This window comes from Herpailurus yagouaroundi, unplaced genomic scaffold (assembly GCF_014898765.1).
Source record: "Herpailurus yagouaroundi ecotype Mexico unplaced genomic scaffold, PumYag 140, whole genome shotgun sequence".
Lineage (NCBI taxonomy): Eukaryota > Metazoa > Chordata > Mammalia > Carnivora > Felidae > Herpailurus > Herpailurus yagouaroundi.
The window spans coordinates 36,402,157-36,421,584 of NW_024412395.1; the positions used below are offsets into that span (position 1 = coordinate 36,402,157).

The 19,428-nt window shown below is 39.9% G+C and overlaps 1 protein-coding gene across 4 annotated transcripts in view; it reads left to right on the forward strand.

The window, feature by feature from the left end:
- Positions 1-1,067: 1,067 nt before the first annotated feature.
- Positions 1,068-19,428, forward strand: part of GALNT13 (polypeptide N-acetylgalactosaminyltransferase 13) — a 555,198-nt gene continuing 536,837 nt past the window's right edge. For 3 of the 4 annotated variants that reach the window (XM_040475113.1, XM_040475109.1, XM_040475112.1), the window contains exon 1: positions 1,189-1,287. The gene's annotated coding sequence lies outside the window, so the exon portion shown is untranslated. Of the gene's footprint in view, positions 1,161-1,188; positions 1,288-19,428 lie in introns of those variants that run through there. The other variant, XM_040475110.1, reaches the window with a different exon arrangement.

Below are 19,428 nucleotides of genomic sequence, written 5' to 3' on the forward strand. Positions count from 1 at the left end.
ATTGTTTTAAGATCCTTACGTACATTTTAACTCATTTCGTACCAAAGACTTCCCCTTACATTATACATTAACTTGACTTAGGAATGGCTTCACATTAACTTTACTTTGAAATGCAAGCATTCCGGCACTTCAAGGTGCGTCCATGAGTGTGTTAAAGCCCATACCACGTTGACTGAGAAAGGAATTCAAAGCCTCACTTTTTATTTTTTTTTCTTTACTTTCCCTCAAAAATGTAAGAGCGCAAGGAAGCATTTTTGCGTTCCCAGATCTCTTACACTGTGCAGGCTGGACGCAGCTGTCGCCAACCAGAACATTAGAATCCTGTCAGGGTGAAAGAACTGTAAGGGACAAGAGGCCAAACTCTTGTCTGTCCTTTCTTCTTCAAGGCTCCAACCTCAACTCCCCCGCAGCATCTCTCTGCTGGAGAGACTACGACGGGGGTGGGGTTGCCCCAGCTTTCCCCGAGGGCAGTTTCCTATCCTCTAGCACCCCTATAAGAGGCTCGCTGGTGCACTGGGCTAACACGGTGTGTGCAAGCCTGCTTTTCCACCATGGGAACCCTGGATGGCCAGGGGCCGCGAAGCTCTCTGTGGGGGAGAGGAGCCGACCCCACAGTTGCTCTTGGGGGCCGTGCCTGCCAAGTATCGCGGGACTTGTGCACATCGCTGGAGCAGTAGCTCCAGGAGCAGCTGGAGCGCGCTCGGTGCACACCGCCCCAGCCCGGGGAGGAGCGGGAGCGGGGAGGGAGGAGGGCTGGGGGGTGCTGGTTACGTAAATGATACTAGCCCAGTGAGAGGCCTCCAGGCTGGGGCTACGGGAGGGGGAGGGACCGCGCGAGGAGGAGGGGCTGGGAGGGAGAGGGCTGGGGTGGGAGGGGGGCGGGGGCCGGGGGCGAAGTGACCAGGCGGCGGCGGCGGCAGCTCTGCTGAGGTGACAATGTGCTAGGAGCCCTCGCTCGGTCTCCTGTGCCTCCTCGGCCTCGGCGCCCGCTCTCGCGGCGCTCCCGGAGCCCTCTAGCCCGCCGCTGCGCTATGAGGGCGCCTCTCTGGGGCTGGCCCAGGCCGGAGCCGGCTTGCTCTGCTCCAGGGGAAGTGTGAAGAGAGAGGCGCGGGCGGGAGACGGGGCTGCGCGCGGCGTTCGCGGACCGGCGCGGGTTCCAGGTGAGCGCGGGCTCGGCGCACCCGGTGTTCGGCGCGGCCGGCGGGCGCCTGCCGGGCTGGGTCAGAAGCTGAATCCCGTGCGTGGACTGCCGCTCCCTCTTCGCGGGATCCTTGGCCACGATAGCAGGTCTCCGTCTCTCTCTTGCTCCCCCTCTCTTCCTCGTAATTGTCTGGGGCGAGTCTCCTCCGGGTGGCCAGGGTGCCCGGGTGGGTGCCGCAAACTCCTGCAGCGAGTGTCGGTCGCCGCGTCCAGCGCCCCGGGCTGGACGGGGGGTAGGGGCGCCCGCGGACCCGGCGAGACTGCCTCCCGGAAGCTCGGAGCGTGCTAGCCGGCTGCTGCAGGTGCGGAGGGTGGATCGAGAGGCGCGGAACTTTCTGTCGCCACCCGCTCTCTACTCCTTTCTCCGCTACTCGCTTCAGATCCGGGGCGCTGGCCACCCTCTGCGCCCTGGTGGCGCTTGGCGGCGGGGGCAACTTTCTCCCCACCAGCTGCGGGCGGCCGGGGCTGGCTGTGCGCGACGCTCCTGTTAGGCTTCACACCGGGGACGCACTAGAGCTTGGGTATCTTCCTCGACGGTTGTCTTCCTTCCTTTCTGCCTCTCTCTTTCGGTGCCCCTCGACCTCATTCTCTCTGCGAGTCTCTGTCTCTGACTCAGTTTCTTTCTCTGACTTTCTCTCTGACTCTGGCTCCCCCTGCGACCTCCGGGTCTGTTTCTCTTCTATTCTTTTCCTCCTTGTATCTCTTGGGATGTCTCTCTATTCCTGTTACCCTGTCTCTTACGCTTGTCTCTCCGTCTTGGCGTGTTTTCTCTCTGCCTCTCGCTGCCTGTCTCCGTCTGCCTCCTTCGTCTCTCCTGCCTTGTTCTCCGGATCCCGGCCAGTCGAGCACGCCCCGGCCCACCTTCTGGGCACCTCCAGGTACAGAGATCTCCCTGCTCTGAGCCAGAGGGGGTGCGGGGGTTGCCCTTGTGTGGGTTTGCATGGAGCACAGGGGCTGAATGAAGGGCTTAAGGGCCAGTCTCCCCTGCCCGGGTCCGAGGGCCCTGTGCGGCAGAGAGCCGGAGCGCACTGAGGCTACTGGCGGTGAAAGCGGCGTGCGTCCCTCCCCTCAACCCGTAAATTGACTAAGATCAGTTGAATTTCCTGGTAGAGAGTCTACACCTCCAGCCTTTACAGGTAGCCACATAAGAGACGGTAGGCAAACACAGAAAGCTTTGGCATCCAGGGAAAACTAACCTCGAAAGGGTGGGAGCTTTTGTGAGGCAAAGGTGTTGCTAGCGGAGGAGAGGAGCATTGGGGACTATCTGCCATAAACTGCCATAACACTCAATCCTTGAGCCGTTTCCTTGGGAGAGGTCGCGGTCACTCTTACTAGGAACACAGCGTGGTGATTTTATTTGCAGGGTAAAGACACTTGTCTTCCCGAGACGCCTGAAATCTCGGGTTTTCTTTGGGCCCCCAGATCTCTAGTTTTATATGAAGGCTGCCTTTGCTCAGGGTCGCTCCCCTCCCCGTGTGTGTGCGCGCACGCGTGTGTGTGTGTGTGTGTGTGTGTGTGCGTGCGTGCGCGTGTGTGTGCGCTCGCTTCCTTGCATTCATGCCCTCTAGTGTTAAAGAAACCAGCTTGTTTGAGAACACTGAAAAGTAAGGTCAACCTACTGGTGACATATTTTGGACCTTTCACCTTCTCAGGTCATTCTCCTTGCCTTCACTCAATCTTTCCTTTTTCCTCATCGTGACTTTTGCATTGCATTATTAATTTTTCCATTTCCCTAATCTCTACAAACTCCTTCTCTCCTTCAGAATTAGAACCTTTATGTTGAAACCCTGTTTGAGTGACTTCACAAATGGATAGATTTGGAGAATCTTCATAGCCTAAGGCAGGCTTTGAACATGAGGAATGTGCATTTCTCTGCACTGTTTGCCACAAGCTGGGATTCCACATCTCTTCCTTATGCCCCTGCCCACCTTCAACTCCAATGAGGATTTTCTCTGGCTGCTCTTGCTTGTTTAAATAAATGCTTTTAATTCTCCGTTTGTGTGATGTTCATCCCATTTCAGGGCTTAAGCCGCTTGCTTAAGTAGAGGCACTGTGTCTGAGATCAGGTTTGGGGAGGAAGAAAAGAAAGCCTTTCCAAAGGAAGTACAGTGTTGCTGGTGTAGATTAATTCTGGATTCCAGAGTGCAGAGTGGACCCGGATGCAGTTTCAGATACACAGACCTTAGCACAGTGTGGGAAAACTAGTAAATGCTTATTAAAAACTTGTTCCTTCAGTGATTAGCATGCAGCTAATTATAGGCTTTGATCACCCAGCTATGTGAATGAGCTTCATACAAGAAGTTGAATTATGCCTCTTTTTTTTTTTCTTGTTTGTTTCATTTATTTAGTGTTTTATGAATGGGAATTGAGGACTACTAGTAGAAGCCATGTTGAAACCTGAGTGCCTTTTTGGCTCATTCACTTCTTGAATTTGCCTCTCTTTGCAAGTCTTTACCTTGGCTGAACAAGTCTTTACTTGTTCTTTAACAAGTCACTGCAGAATTGAAGAAATGATGTTAGAGACTCTGATAGGTGGCATCTCTTAATCTTCCTATGAGAAAGCAAACTGGAACATGACATCATTTGTTAGTGAATACTTTCTTGTGGTCTTTCACAAGTGAAAAGTTTTCTCTTTTAACATAAAGAGCAGATCTATCAGCTTGAAATATTTGGGTGCTATAAATTGATCTTTCAAACTGACTCACTTACCTTAAATAATTTATAGGCTTCCTTACTGCTTTAAATATATATGAGAGGTGTGATGCTACATACATATGAAAATTTGCCAAAGTACCTGGAAATATAGTGCCTCCTGATACAAGGTACTGGTAGGAATTCATAAGCTGCAGTATTGTTTTTTCTTTTTTTTTTTTTCAGTGTTGTTTTTTTGATGATAGAGTAGTCACCTCTTTAAAAATTTGAGGATTTACCGTGAGTATTGTACAGGAGCGTGATCAAGGGAGTTTTGTTTTAAAAATGTTACTTACAGATGGCTTGATACTGTACCCAATGTTTTGCATTTAAAAAATAGCAAAGACACACTGAAGGTGGAAATTCTGCTGCTGGGTGAGATAGGTTCTGATTTCTTACTGATAATATTGAGACAAATTTAACTTTTTAACTTCCTATGCATTAATTTTAAGTTAAACAGTTTTGTCAGAGTGAAATACACTGTTTCATTTTGCTTATAGATTTTTAGAAGTGGTGATGCTTGCTTTCTTTCTTTCTTTCTTTCTTTCTTTCTTTCTTTTGTTCATTCAGAGGTAGTAGTTCTGACAGGAACATTTCCATGTAATAGAGATTGTACAGCTTTTTAATCTTGGCATTTTAGGGAGAGGGTGAGAGAACAAGCAATAAATGAATATTTTTATTCTTTCTGGCTGGACAAATGAAGAGAATATTGGTGTTTTGGAATAACACCAAGTAAAAGTAAAGAATATTATTGAGAATAAAGCATGAATAAAGTCCACTATGGGAAACAAATAACAGTGCCACATGTCTTTGATAAGTGTTCATTGTGCTTTATGAAAATGAACAATCTCTACAGTTTTGTCCTTTAACTATTGGTGTTATTAGACATCGTATTCTCAAGTGGCACCTCTTGCAATAAACAAGAAATTCTTGACTGTGACTTTTAATATATGACCTTCTTGGGTTTAAATTGCTATCAGTAGTGGGAACATGTACACATCTTAAATCTAATGAGGCCTATCAGGATCACTACTTTGAAATCTGAGTGACCATATGGCTAATTATAAAAGAATTTTAACTGGTTTTTGGTTCTCAATTCTTCCTTCTGCTCTTGTCATCCGAATAAACACATGCGAAACGTCAAATCAAGACTAAGTATATGCATTCATATTGACTCTGACAATCTATTTCATGGCCTTTCTTAATATCACCCCCCACATCCTCGCACGGACACATACACACTAAGTATATGTTCAAACACATAAATCACATTTAAAGATCTGGTACTGTCTGCTTTGATAAACCTGTTGTCATTTTAACAGATTAAACTTCAATTTACAATTTCTATCTTAAATCACATTATTTAAGGATGTCTGCTATTCAGTTGAAGGCATGTGTGTTTTTAAAGAGTCCAGCTTTGTATTGTGAAATTTAATACTTAGAGAATTCAAATAACTTAGTGAAAATGAATGCACACATTATTTCAGTAGTAGTTGATCATCCATTCAGGGCATTATAAACAGTTACCTTTTAGAGCAAAATATAAATCAGGTAGACTTTATTCGTTTGATACTTGTTTGTCCTGGATTCAGATTTAGACCTGTGTATATGCTTTCAATGTAGTATACCATAAAAATATTTTTTAATGTATCTTTGCTTGATTACCAAGAAGTAAATACAGGTGGCTAAAGAGACCTGTGTGATTAATGTATATTCCAATTCCGTTGTAAATGAATTAGCTGAAATTCATTTTTAGATATGAGTTTTCTAATTTTATTTTATTTATGTCACTCAGGAACTATTTATTTAAGCTGAAATACGTAATTTTGAAAAATTTTGACTACAGATTATTAAGAGATTTCTGGGTCCTAACACCTAAAATGTTAGTTAAAATAAGGAGATGTGCCTTTCCTGTATGGGCCCAACTTCACTCAAGTGTGCACATATAATTATTGTCCTTATGAACTCTTGGGTTCTCTCTTAATGTTTACTCTACTATAATTTTCCACCGTTAACAAAAGACCTAAAGCAAGCTGCAAAATATCATTTGTTAAAAGTTGTTCCACATTATGGGGCACTTGAGTGGCTTAGTTGGTTAACCATATGACTTCAGCTCAGGTCACGATCTCACTGTTTGGTTTGTGGGTTCAAGACCTGCGCCAGGCTCTGAGCTAACAGCTCAGAGCCTGGAGCCCGCTTCAAATGCTCTGTCTCCCTCTGTCTCTCTCTGCCCCTCCCCTGCTTGTGTGTTTTTGCACATGTGCTCTCTCTCTCAAAAATAAATAAACATTAAAATCTATCCCATTGAGAGGGATGGAGAGAAAATAGTGACTGTTACCACCCTAGATATGAACATATTTGTGATTGTATATTAGTTATGTGAGAAAAATAAAACACTGCCCATATTAAATACTCAGACTTCTTTGTATTTGTTTGCTTTTTTTTTTTTTTAGAACTGCTTACTGTTAAGATAGATGGGAACTGTCCAAGATATAGCATATCAGTGTTTTAACATGATGTGGAATTAATTAGGATTCTGTTGGATACATTAAACTACATTGATGTCACTTAAATCTTATTTAAGCTCTTGTAGAACATTATAGGAAGTGTGATTAAACTGCTAGTTGGCATTTTGGTGATCATAATACATGTGTTCAGTAGCCACTGTAAACAGAAAGCAGAATTTAAAGCAAAGCCTGAACATTCAAAATCATCCAAATTACACCTCAGAGATAGTAGTAAATGTCAATTTAATCTCTTGCCTAATATTAATTGCCTTGATATTATAAGTACAGGACCTCTTTTTTTGTTGTTGTTGTTGTTAAAAAATGGATTTTGACATATGGGGAGGATTGTGTTCTTGTAGATCAGAAGCATAATAACTGACTTAACTTCTTCTTCAGATTTTTATTATATAATTAGTTTCAGATGGAAAGGATGACAGTTATATGACTATCAAGACCCCTATGCAATACTACCATTACTCTGATGAAAGAAAAATGGGAAAACATACTTGGGAAACAAATCTCTGGGGAGGTATAGCCATTTGATTTTATTTATGAGGGAGCTAAAAATGGTGAATTGAGTTACAAATTGAGAAAAGAGCTAAAATCTATTGGATACTTACTTTGTCCTTGTACTGTGGATACGTAAACATCTGATAGGTCTTGCCACATTTTATCCTCATAGCCACATGAGGAGTAAGTAGAATTACTGTCCCCATTGTATAAACAAGGACTCACTCACTCAAAAGCACACAGCTAATATGGTTTAGTGCCAAGGAGCCCATCAGTTCTTTTCTGTCTCTGAAGCCAGTGCACTAGTAGTTCTCAGTCTGACATTCTCACTGACTAATAAAATTTTTAAAAAATTGAGTGCCAGCCTCCATTGAACATTTTCTTTTGCATGGTAAGAATGGTTTTAAAAGTCTACTTATATCATCATCATCTTATAAAAGAGTGGGCATTTTAACACCAGCTAAGATGGCAGAACTGAGTATCAAAATATAGTTCTTAAAAGAACTATATTTAGCTTCCTGTGCATTTTTCTACATTGCACTTAATTTTCAAATTTAACAAAGACTGATGAAAATTTTATCACAGTCTGGTAATTCATTTCACCATATTCTATAGTTGATGCTTAGGAACCTTCTTAGTCTGAACCATTATAATATCCTATTTACCCCGTGCACCCTGTGTATACAGAGAACACAGGCCAGCATGGTAGTCATATCCATGACTTCATGAAACCTACATAGCACTTATAGCTAGCTATTCCATTCTCTTACTAGTCACTGGCCTGGGCAATAAAATTTGGACCCGGGAAAGATGCTAACAATCGCTCTAGCCTCAGTTTACAGTGTCAATGTTTGTTGAAAGGATTAGAGAATTGGGGGTGACTTGTTCCTTCGTGGTATTTAACTGCAAATCACTGTCACTTAGCTAGTGCCAATCTGTGTCCTGGGACAAGGAATGAATGAATGCCTGGCAGAAATAAGGGAACATGTGTCAAGAATTTACTCCTCTGTCCTTCCCCACTAACCAATGTGTTCTAGCCTTAGGGATCATTTTGTTCCTTTTTTACTTCTTTGGTGGCCTTGGTGAGGACAAAGAAGTTTTGTTTTAGGTAAGAAAGAGAAATCCAAAGCTAAACTAACTGCTTTTGTAAAACTGACTGATGCTGTTAAATGGCAAGTTTCTTTGGGCAGTGACTATTATGGCCACCAGAGAGAAAAAAAATGATGGTGGGGGTATGTGATATGTACCTAAATTGTCCTTGTTAACAAACCAGTCTTTACATTGAAATAACTAACGAAGTTTTTGTGTGTGTGTTTGTTTTAATATAGATTGTCAGATCCCACTCATACAGATTCTCATTTGTCTCTGATGAGTTTATGGAATTTATTTTTTTAAATACTTTTCCAGATGATTCTGATATACAGTGATGTTTTAGACAACCGATCTAACTCATCATTTTTCAGGTTAACTTATTAATTTTTATTTATTTAAAGAAGAAAGAAGTTACTTTGTTCTGGACATTATCCTAAGTGTTACATATATTAATTCATTTCATCATAACAACCCTCCAAGGTGGGTTTTATTGTACATCCATTTTACAGACAAGGAAATTGAGATACAGAAAGGTTAAGTAAGTTGTCCCAGACTAAGCTGGTAAGTGACAGGACAAGGACTATGCAATTTTGATGAAATTATTAATAAAACAACTTGCTTTATGTCACAAAGTTTGAAATAGCTGAATTGAAAACGGAGCCCAGATTCCTATGTCTTGTTTCTTATTTGAGTAAGTTTTACCTTTAAAAATGAAGGAAGAAAACCTGACCAACAAGGTGGATTTTTAGACCTGGAGACAAAATGTTTGCCTTTTAGAAGTCATGGCACTGGATTAAAAAAGACAATTATGAAGAAGACAATGGATATGGAAAAATTGGAGTAGATTTCTTCCAACACATTGTTGTTTCTACTTAGATACGCACTGCTCCCTCCTACCCTCCCCGCCCAAATAAGAAGAAACTAACACATAGTGATGCAGGCAGAAAGAAAAAAAAAAACTAAATCTATAACTGAATAAGATTTCTCTACATAGACTTCAATTCATAACTGAGATCTATATCTGTAACTAATCTAATAAATAGTTTATTTTCCTGTGATAACTGCTAATAATTGTTTAAATTACACTAAGAAATGTTCATATTTATGAAAGAACTGGGGAAGTCCTGCTGAAATTTCTGGAATTTTTTCCCCATGTGTTTTAAGTTTTTTTGGGGATAGAATATTTGCTAATTTGTGATCACTAGTAATCTACAAAACTGATGTATTAATCTTTGATACGATACATTTTCTCCTTGCAAGCTTTGGTTGATTTTCAGCAACTTTCTCTTGCTTACTATTTTTGTTTAATGCACTAAGACAATGTTTTAATGATTTTTCTTTAGTCTTTAAAAAAAGTAAATATTTTAGGCTGACTGAAAGTTGATTAGATTATGTAAATTATTTCAATTATATACCTTCAATAATGAGTCACTCCACCTTCCTGGATTTTTTTTAAGGTTTATTTTTTTATTTTGAGAGAGAGAGAGAGAGAGTGCGAGTGTGCAGGGGAGGGACAGAGAAAGAGAGAGAATCCCAAGTAGGCTCTGCACTGACAGTGCAGGAGCTTGAACTTGGGGCTTGAACTCACGAACTGTGACATCATGACCTGAGCCAAAATCAAGAGTTGGACACTTAACAACTGAGCCACCCAGGCGCCCCTGTGTGTGTGTTTTTTTTTTTTAATGTTTATTTTGGGAGGGACTGGGAGGGACAGAGAGAGACATCCCAAGTAGGCTCTGTGCTGTCAGTGCTGGCAGAGCCCAATGTGGGGCTTGATCTCACAAACTGAACTGTGAGATCATGATCTGAGACTAAATCAAGAGTCTAGTTCACTGACTGAGCCACCCAGGCTCCCCAGCCTGTTTTTTTTTTTTTTTAAACTAAAGATATGCACTTAAAACAATGCTGTTTTCAGAGTCTATAAATGAAATGAAGGATTTATGGGATTACTAACGAACCCAGTATCAAAATTCAGTACAGTTTTTTTTTTCCCCTTTTTCTTGCAGGAATTCCACCTCTTTTTTTCTGAATCCTCAAGCCTCAATAATCTTTGATTATCTTGATAGTTCAGTCTCAAATGGGACTAAATGTCATTTGTCCTAAAAAATGTTAGAAGCCACACTGTCCCTGATCGTGGTTCAGATGTTACTCATCTCTTCTAGGTTGTCACTGTGCCTTTGTATTTTCTTAAGTAAATAATGTGTTTATTATTTCTCAATACTCTTTTTCTTTTCCCTGTCTTTCCTTTGTTCCTTTGTTCCCTTTCTTCTTCATGGTACGCTCTACTTTAAATGGTCTTTCTTCTATGGCTTAGTAAATCCACTTGTAGCAGGACTAGATTATTACTGCTCTTGAATAGTAAATAAAAAAAAGAGCTTCTGCTCATTTCATCAGTTAGTTCTGAGTAGGTAAGAGACAGACGCGCTAGCTTCTGCATCTGGGTCATTTAGCAGGAGGCTGGGGATACTAAATTCACATCTCATTACCTCTGTCTACTTTTAGAATTGTGTGCCTGGGCCCTGTGGTCAGTTGGCAGTTGGCCGGCCCAGGGCTCAGAGGGAATGCTGTGTTATTTGAGGGGATGCCAACTTCAGTTGCCACATGGCTTTCTCGTTTCTTGGTCAGATTTTCCTCATACATCCTCATATATGTGTTTTCTTATTAACTCTAGGCTATTGACTTCATGTCAAAAATTTTTTATATAAATGGATAGATTGTGATGAACAATTTTAATAATTTATATTCTATGGCTCCCACTCCCCAACTTTGGGTAGTAGTTCCCCTATCTGATAAACCTAGAGCAGACATTTTGTCACGGATTTTTTAAGAGTTTTATTGTTGTGCACTAAGTTGAGATGAATTGTAGGTAATTGGATGGTGCAGCTGAATTAACACATTGAATTGCTAGTTATGAGACACTTCATTTGCCGTTGCAGATGACAATAGGCCCATTTTGCTTCTACAATGCACAAATTCTTATTATCTATATAGATTCTAATTCGAGTGGGATAACACGTATGCATCATTTCCATTCCTTTTGTAAGGAAAAATAACCTTCACAAATGTAATATACTTGCAACTATCTCATTAAATACTTTTGAACTTTAATAAATCTCTTTTTTTTTGAGAATGTTAATTCTCATTCTCCACAAAAAGGACAGAGTATAAGGCATTTCAAAAACATGAAATCAGTAGTATTGCTGGGTACCATAAGACCTGTGCAGATGTACAGTTTGCATTCATTTCAACAGAGCACCTTGTTTGAATCACTCAAGACAGCATTGTTGCTATCATGACTCTGGTGATATTCAGTAGTCTAATAGTTTTGTTTGTTCCTGGGTTTTATTCATTTTTGATGTTTTAAGGGTAGTTTCTCTAGGTCAGTGGAATTGCTTTTCAACAAGTGATTATCCATTTGAGGAGGAAGAATGGAGACATGTCTTTGTTATACATCCTCTTGAAACCTCATTAATTTAAACGTTAAAGGGTCAAAAAGATATCAGACTGTTAAAAATTGGATAGAGTAAAGCAAGGCAGAGGAAACTGACTAAGATATAGGAAAGTGGCCTGAAGTTGAAGAGGGAGACACTGTGCCCTGAACAGTCCCCCCAAGGCTTGAGTTCCATGCCAAGAAAAAAGGAGAGCAGAGGTGAGACACTGAGTCTGAAACAAAATAATTAATCAACATGTATAGTTGGAATAACCAACCTTCTACTTACCAATTCTACTTCTTAGGCAAATGTCCCTGTAGCACGTTTTTCTCATCACCCCTCTCACTACACTCCTTAGTACAAACTAATGAAATTGCTTACATGGCTGAGGGACAATAAGGGCAACTAGGGACACATCCTAGAACCATAGGATAAAGTCCCTTTTATTTTGACACTTAGACTCTACAAGCCTAAATGATCAGCAAGTTGCTTATCCTAAAACAAAGTCTTCTAACCAAGAAGACCCACTCAAATACAGAAGACTCCGTATTTTCTGTTCCCTCATTCTTTTTTTTTTTTAATTTTTACTGTTTATTTGAGAGAGAGAGAGAAAGAAAGAAAGAAAGGAAGGGAGGAAGGGGCAGAGAGAGACAAAGACACAGAATCCGAAGCAGACTCCAGGCTCTGAGCTGTCAGCACAGAGCTGGATACAGGGTTTGAACCCATGAGTGGTGAGATCATGACCTGAGCCAGAGTTGGACACTCAACTGACTGAGCCACCCAGGAGCCCTGTTCATTCTTAAATATAAAGTAGCAACCATGGATTACCAGACATTTAAAATATAATGTAAGAAAAAAATACTAAGAAAAGTCTGCAACATGAAAAGAGCCAAGATAATTGAAAAACCACTAACAGTAAAATGACCTTGTAGGGAACAGATAATTAAAAGATCATAAGAAAGGCAAAAATGTTAAAATCCTTGAAGAGATGGAAGAAAATACTTATAAAACAAGGATGATATGGAAGAGACACAATAAATGAAGAAACATTATGGAAATTAAAGATTTTCAAAATAATAGTTTAAGAGACATTTTATAATTTCTGATAAAGAAAATAACAGTGCAAACAAAAAGAAAAAAAAAAAGAAACACATAAGAATCATGGTGAACATCCCTGAAGTGTGACTTTTTACTACTTAGAGTTCTGTAAGAAAACTAAAAATATAGTTAGAACAAATATTAAAGAATTAATATGAGACTTCCACAAGATGGGGGCATAGGAGAACACTGAACTCACTTCCTTCCGTGGACACACCAAATCTTCAGTTACATATGAATACCATTTCCCTCTGAAAAGATTCTGAAAACTAGATGAACTTCTCTAAATCAGAGGATTAAAAAACCATATTGGGAAGGGTAGGAGAGGCAGAGACACAGTCTTTCACAAAATCGGCGCCCTAGCCTGGCCACACACGATAGGGAGGGATCTTACTCATGCAGCACTTCTGGAGGAGCAAAGCCTTGATGTCTCACATCAGGCACCCCAGCTTCCCATGGTCCACACCAGAGGTGCAAGGCCCCAAAATGTGAGTGGGGCTGATGCCCAAGAGACCCAAAATACCAAGGAAACTGAAATTTCCCTGTTCAATGGCTCACGTATAGTCTCCCTCACCTCAGACCCAGGGGAAAAAAACAACTGAAAAGCACCTAGACTACATGTGAAGGAGATTTATTTGCTGACCTGAAAGCATCTGCTGGAGGGACAGAGGACAACTGAAACTCTCCCCAGACTAGAGGCGCTGGCAAATGTTCTGCACTTTCCACCTACCTTGCCATCAGGTGGGTAAGCTCATACATGGTGCCCTCCCACTGCCTCTCTAGGACAGTCATGGGCTAGCAGTCATGGCACTATCCTGCTGCTGTGTGAAGTCAGTGGGAGTGGTTGTAGAATTTCCCTGCTCCCTGGCTGGGGCAGGTGAGTGTGAATTGTTGTGGGATTCTCCTGCTCACTAACTGAAGTTAGTGAGCTGAGCCGTTGTGATATTTTCTTGCTCCCTGGCTGAGGCTGGCAAGTGTGAGTGGTCATGGCATTCTTCCCCTCCCAGCCTGAAGCCAGTGGGGTACAGATAAAGCCCTCTCCCATCATATTTTCAAAGCCCACGGGCATGCATACATACATTTTCTAGCTGTCTTTTTGAAGTTAGCAACCATGACCTACTCCCTACCCTCTCCAGATGCTCCTAAAGCCAGCAGATTCATACAGTCTATAAAGGGGGAGACGCTAGTGGCCAATGGGACTGGCATTCCCGAGCTCCTTGGGAATGCAACACTTGGAAAGCCAGTTCTTGGCAGGCAGCCACCTTCAGGGCACTGCACAGACAACAGACCAAAACACAAACCCAGTCTTCCTGTGAAAAAGGCCTCTCAGCCTGGAGCTTCAATCAGAGGCAAACGACTCAGACTTTATGCGCGTCTATAGATTAAGAAGGCACTCCCTTGGGATGTAAACAGGGAAACACCATCCTTGCATTCCCTCTTGCCCTTGTTACAGCGTGACAAGGCCTTCCAGAAAAGAACTTATAAACTCATCTGGAGCCCTGATTTTTGGAATTGTCACCCAGGGACACCTCCAGATCTCCTGGCCTAGAGACCACCAGGGATTATGATTGTGGCCCTGCAGGGCTATATGTATTTGTATACTTCAAAAGCTGCTGTGTGAGGGTCTGACTTTCCACTCAATCTGAAACTAGGTGCTAAATGAGATTCCTTCCTTTGGACCACTGACAGCTCTAGCCACACCCTCACAAATGGGGGAATATGAAGAATAAATCAGGCAAATTTAGATGGTCAAGGATTTGAGAGACAAGCAAAAGCTAGGGCAAGGTTGAATGAGAAGTTTCATCACCTCCACAAGGCCACTCCTTTAAGACAGAGAGGTAGCTGTTTCACCTCATACATATAAAAAGAGAGTCAAGGAAAATGAGGAAACAGAGAAATATGTTCCAAACAAAACAATAAGGGAAAACTTCAGAAAAAGATCTTAATGATATGGAGATAAGTAATTTACCTGATAAAGAATTCAAATTAGGTGCGCCTGAGTGGCTCAGTCAGTTAACTGTCCCAACTTCAGCTTAGGTCACGATCTCACAGTTTGTGAGTTTGAGCCCCGTGTCAGGATCTGGGCTGACACCTCAGAGTCTGGAGCCCACTTCGGATTCTGTGTCTCCCTCTGTCTACCCCTCCGCTGCTTGCACTCTGTCTCTCGCATTGTCTTAAAAATAAATAAAACATTAAAAAAAAAGAATTCAAATTAATGATCATATAGATGCTTACTCAGCTCTGGAGAAGAATGGATGAACAAAGAACATCAACAAGAAGGTAGAAAATACAAGATAGTACCAAATAAAAGTCACAGAGCTGAAGAATACAGTAACTGAACTAAAAAATATACTAGATGCATTCAGTCGCAGACTGGTAAAGCAGAACAAATCAATGAACTGGAAGTAAAGATAATAGAACTCACCCAGACAAAGCAGCAAAAAGAAAAAAAAAAAAAAAAAGGAAAAGAAAGATAACTTATGGACCTGTGGGACAACAGCAAGTGGAATAGCATTTGCTTTTTAGGGGTCCCAGAAGTAGAAGAGAGAAAGGAGTAGTAAACTTATTGGAAAATAATGGTTGAAAACTTCCCTAATCTAGGCAAGGAAAGAGATATCCAGGTTCAAGAAGCCCAGAGAATTCCAAATAAAATCCAAAGAGATCCACACTAAGGTACATTGTGAAGACATCAAAAGTTAAAGAGAGAATATTAACAGCACCAAGAATTAAACAACTTATTACATACAAGGGAACCCCCATAGGAGTATCAACAGATTTCTCAACAGAAATTTTGTAAGCCAGAAGGGAGTAGCATGACATACTCAAAGTCCTGAAGGAAAACAACAACAACAACAACAACAACAACAACAACAACAACAACAAAAAAAAAAAAAAAACCCTCCAACCAAAAAAAATTTATTTGGCAAGATTATAATTCAGAACTGAAGGAGAGCTAAAGGGTCTCCAGAGGAGCAAAAGTCACAGAAGTTCATCACTGCTAAATCAACAGATTTAAGCTGAAAACAGATGGCACTAATTAACAATAAGAAAACATACGAAAGTAAAAATCTCACTGGAAAATATAAATATATATGAAAGGTAGTGGATCAAATACTTTTACAAAACTGGTATGAATGTTAAAAGAAAAAAATAATGAAATTAACTAAAGCCACAATAATTAGTTAAGGGATACGTAAAATACAAAGATGTAAAGTGTAATATCAAAACATAAAATGTGCAGGGGGAGTAAAAATGTAGCTTTGGAATGTGTTTAAATTTCAGTTGACATTAAATTAAAATAGACTATTATTTACAGAAGGTGAAATATGTTAACCCATTGGTAACCACAAAACAAGAACTTATAGTAAATACACAAAAGAAAATGCAAAAGGAAAACTAAACATAAGCTAAGGAATCATCAAGCCACAAAAGAAGAGAGAAAAAGAGACTAAATTACCCAATTAAAAGACAGAATAATTAAAAAAAACAACAAGAAACAAACAAAAACAACACCAGTCTATATGCTGCTTAGAAGAGACTCACTTCAGAAGTAAATACACACAGACTGAAAGTGAAGGGAACAGAAAGATATTCCCTGCAAATGGAAACAAAACGAAACCCTTATCAGATAAATTAGACTTAAAACATTCTATAATAAAAGACAAAGGGGGCATTGCATAATGATAAAGAGGTTAATCCAGCAAGAAGATATATTTTTGGAAACATAACAGTCTTCCAAGAATGAAACTTGAGAAAATAGAAAATCTGAATAGACAAATCACTAATAAGAAGATTTTGAATAGTAATGAAAACCTCCCAAATATAAAAAATCCAAGACCAGACTGCCTCAGTGGTGAATTCTACCATTCAGAGACTTAGTATCTATCCTTCTCAAACTCTTCCAAGTAACTCAAAAGAAAGGAAAGCTTCCAAACTCATTTTACCAGGCCAACATTACCCTGATACCAAAACCAGACAAGGACATCATAAAAAAAGAAAATTAAAGGCCAATATTCCTGATGAGCATAGATGCAAAAATCCTCAATGAAATATTAGGAAATCAAATTCAGCAATACATTAAAATTATCATATCCCATGATCAAATAGGATGTATTTCAGGTATGCAAGGATGGCTCAACATCCACAGTCCATCAAAATGATATACCATGTTAACAAAATGAAAGCAAAATACTATACAATCATCTCAACAGATGCAGAAAAAACATTTGATAAATCTCAGGATTCATTTATGATAGAGACTCTCAACAAAGTGAGTCTAGAGGGAACATTTCTCAACATAATAAAGGATGTATATGACAAACCCACAGCTAATATCATACTCAACTATGGAAATCTGAAAGCTCTTCCTTTAAGGTCAGGAACAAGACAAGGATGCCCAGTCTCTCCACTTTTATTCAACATGGTAGTGAAAACCCTAGCCAGAGAAATTAGGCAACAAAAAGAAGTAAGATGCATCCAAGTTGGAAAGGAATTCGTCAAACTGTTACTATTTGTAGATGATATGGTATTATATATGGAAAATCCTAAAGGCTCCACCTAAAATAGCCTTTTAGAGCTATTAAATTAATTCAGTAGAGTTTCAGGAATGAAAATCAGTATACAAAAATCTGTTATGTACACTAATCACGAACTATCAGAATGAGAAATCAGGAAAACAATCCCTCTTACACTCATTGGTAACAGATTGGTGGTTGCCAGAGGAGAGGGGGATTGAGGAAGTCAAATGGGTGCAGGAGGTCAAGAAAGTACAAACTTCCAGTTAGAAAGAACAAATTGCCTTGGAGTAAATTCAATGAAGGAGGTGCATGAAAAGTATGTAAGTATAAAAGAAACTGAAGAACACACAAATAAATGGAAAGGTATTCTGTGCTCACATATTAGAAGAATTGCTATTAAATTAATGTTAAAATGACCATACTACCAAAAGCAATATAGATTTAATGCAATCCCTATCAAAATGCAATGGCTTTTTTTTGAAACTTGAACAAATAATTCCAAAACCTATATAGAAGCACAGAAAATTCTGACTGGCCAAAAACAATCTTGATAAAGAGAAAAAAGAGCCAGAGGTATCATACTCCCTGATTTCAAAATATTCTATAAAGCTGTGTAATCAAAATAGCATGATGCTAGCTTAAAAACATACACACAGATCAGTGGAACAGAATAGAAAATCTAGAAATAAATCCGCCTATTTTTGGTCAATTAATTTTTGATAAAATGGATAAGAATATACAGTAGGGATAGCACACTCTTTTTAATAAATGATGTTGGGAAAACTGGACAGATATATGCATTAGAATGAAACTGGATTACTATCCTTTTTTTTTTTTTTTTTTTGAAGTAGGCTTCAAGCCCAGTGCAGAACCTGATGTAGGGCTTAAACTTATAACCCTGAGATCAAGACCTGAGATGAAATCGAGTTAGATGATTAACCAGCTGAGCCACACAGGTGCCTCATTATCTTATACCATGTACAAAAATAAACTCAAAACGGATCAAAGTCTTTAATATAAGACCTGAAGCCATAAAACTTGAGGAAGAAAATATGGACAATAAGCTTCTTGACATTGGCTTTAGAAATCTCTTTTTGGATCTGACTCCAAAGGCAAGGGAAACGCATGCAAAAATAAACATATGGGACTATATCAAACTAAAAAGCTTCTGCACAGTTAAGGAAAGAACCTACAAAACCAAAAGGCAACTTACTGAGTGGGAGAAGATATTTGGAAATCCTATATCTGGTAAGGAGCTAATATTTACAAAATATAAAGAATTTAAAACTCAATAACAAAAACAATCTGATTTAAAAATTGGTAGAGGATTGGGGCGCCTGGGTGGCTCAGTCAGTTAAGCGTCTGACTTCGGCTCAGGTCATGATCTCACGGTCCGTGAGTTCGAGCCCCACGTCGGCTCTGTGCTAACAGCTCAGAGCCTGGAGACTGCTTCAGATTCTGTGCCTCCCTCTCTTTCTGACCCTCCCCCGCTCGTGCTCTGTCTCTGTCTCAAAAATAAGTAAACATTAAAAAAAAAATTAAAAATTGGCAGAGGATCTGAATAGCCATTTTTCCGAAGAAGATGACTGCAAGCATATGGAAAGATGCTTGACATCGCTATTCATGAGGGAAATGCAAATCGGAATCATACGGAGATATCATCTTACACCTATCAGAGTGGCTATTCTCAAAAGGATAAGAAATATCAAATGTTGGTGAGAATGTGGAGAAAAGGGAACACTTGTGCACTGTTGGTGGGCAAGTAAATTGTGCAGCTACTATGGAAAGCAATATAGAGGATTTCAAAATATTAAAAATAGAAATGCCATTTGATCTAGCAATTCCACTCCCAGGTATTTATCCAAAGGAAAAAAAAACCCACTAATTTGAAAAGATACATGCACTGCTATTTTTATTGCTGTATAATTTACGATAGCCTAAATATGGATGTGGAAACAGGCTAAGTGACTATTGATGGATGAATGGATGAAAAAGATGTGTATGTACGTACACATATATACATACATATATACATATATATACATACATACATACATACACAGTAGAATACTACTCAGACATAACAAAAAGTGAAATCTTTCCATTTGAACCAACCTGGATGGACCTTGAGGGTATTCTGTTACGTAAGTCAGAGAAAGACAAATACCACATAATTTCACTTATATATGGAATCTAAGAAACAAAACTAAACAAAATCCAGTCTTGTAGGTATAGAGAACAGATTGGTGGTTGCCAGAGGAGAGGGGGATTGAGGAAGTAGGAGGTCAAGAAAGTACAAACTTCCAGTTAGAAAATAAATAAATACCTGTCAAAATATATTATATTATATTATATTATATTATATTATATTATATTATATTA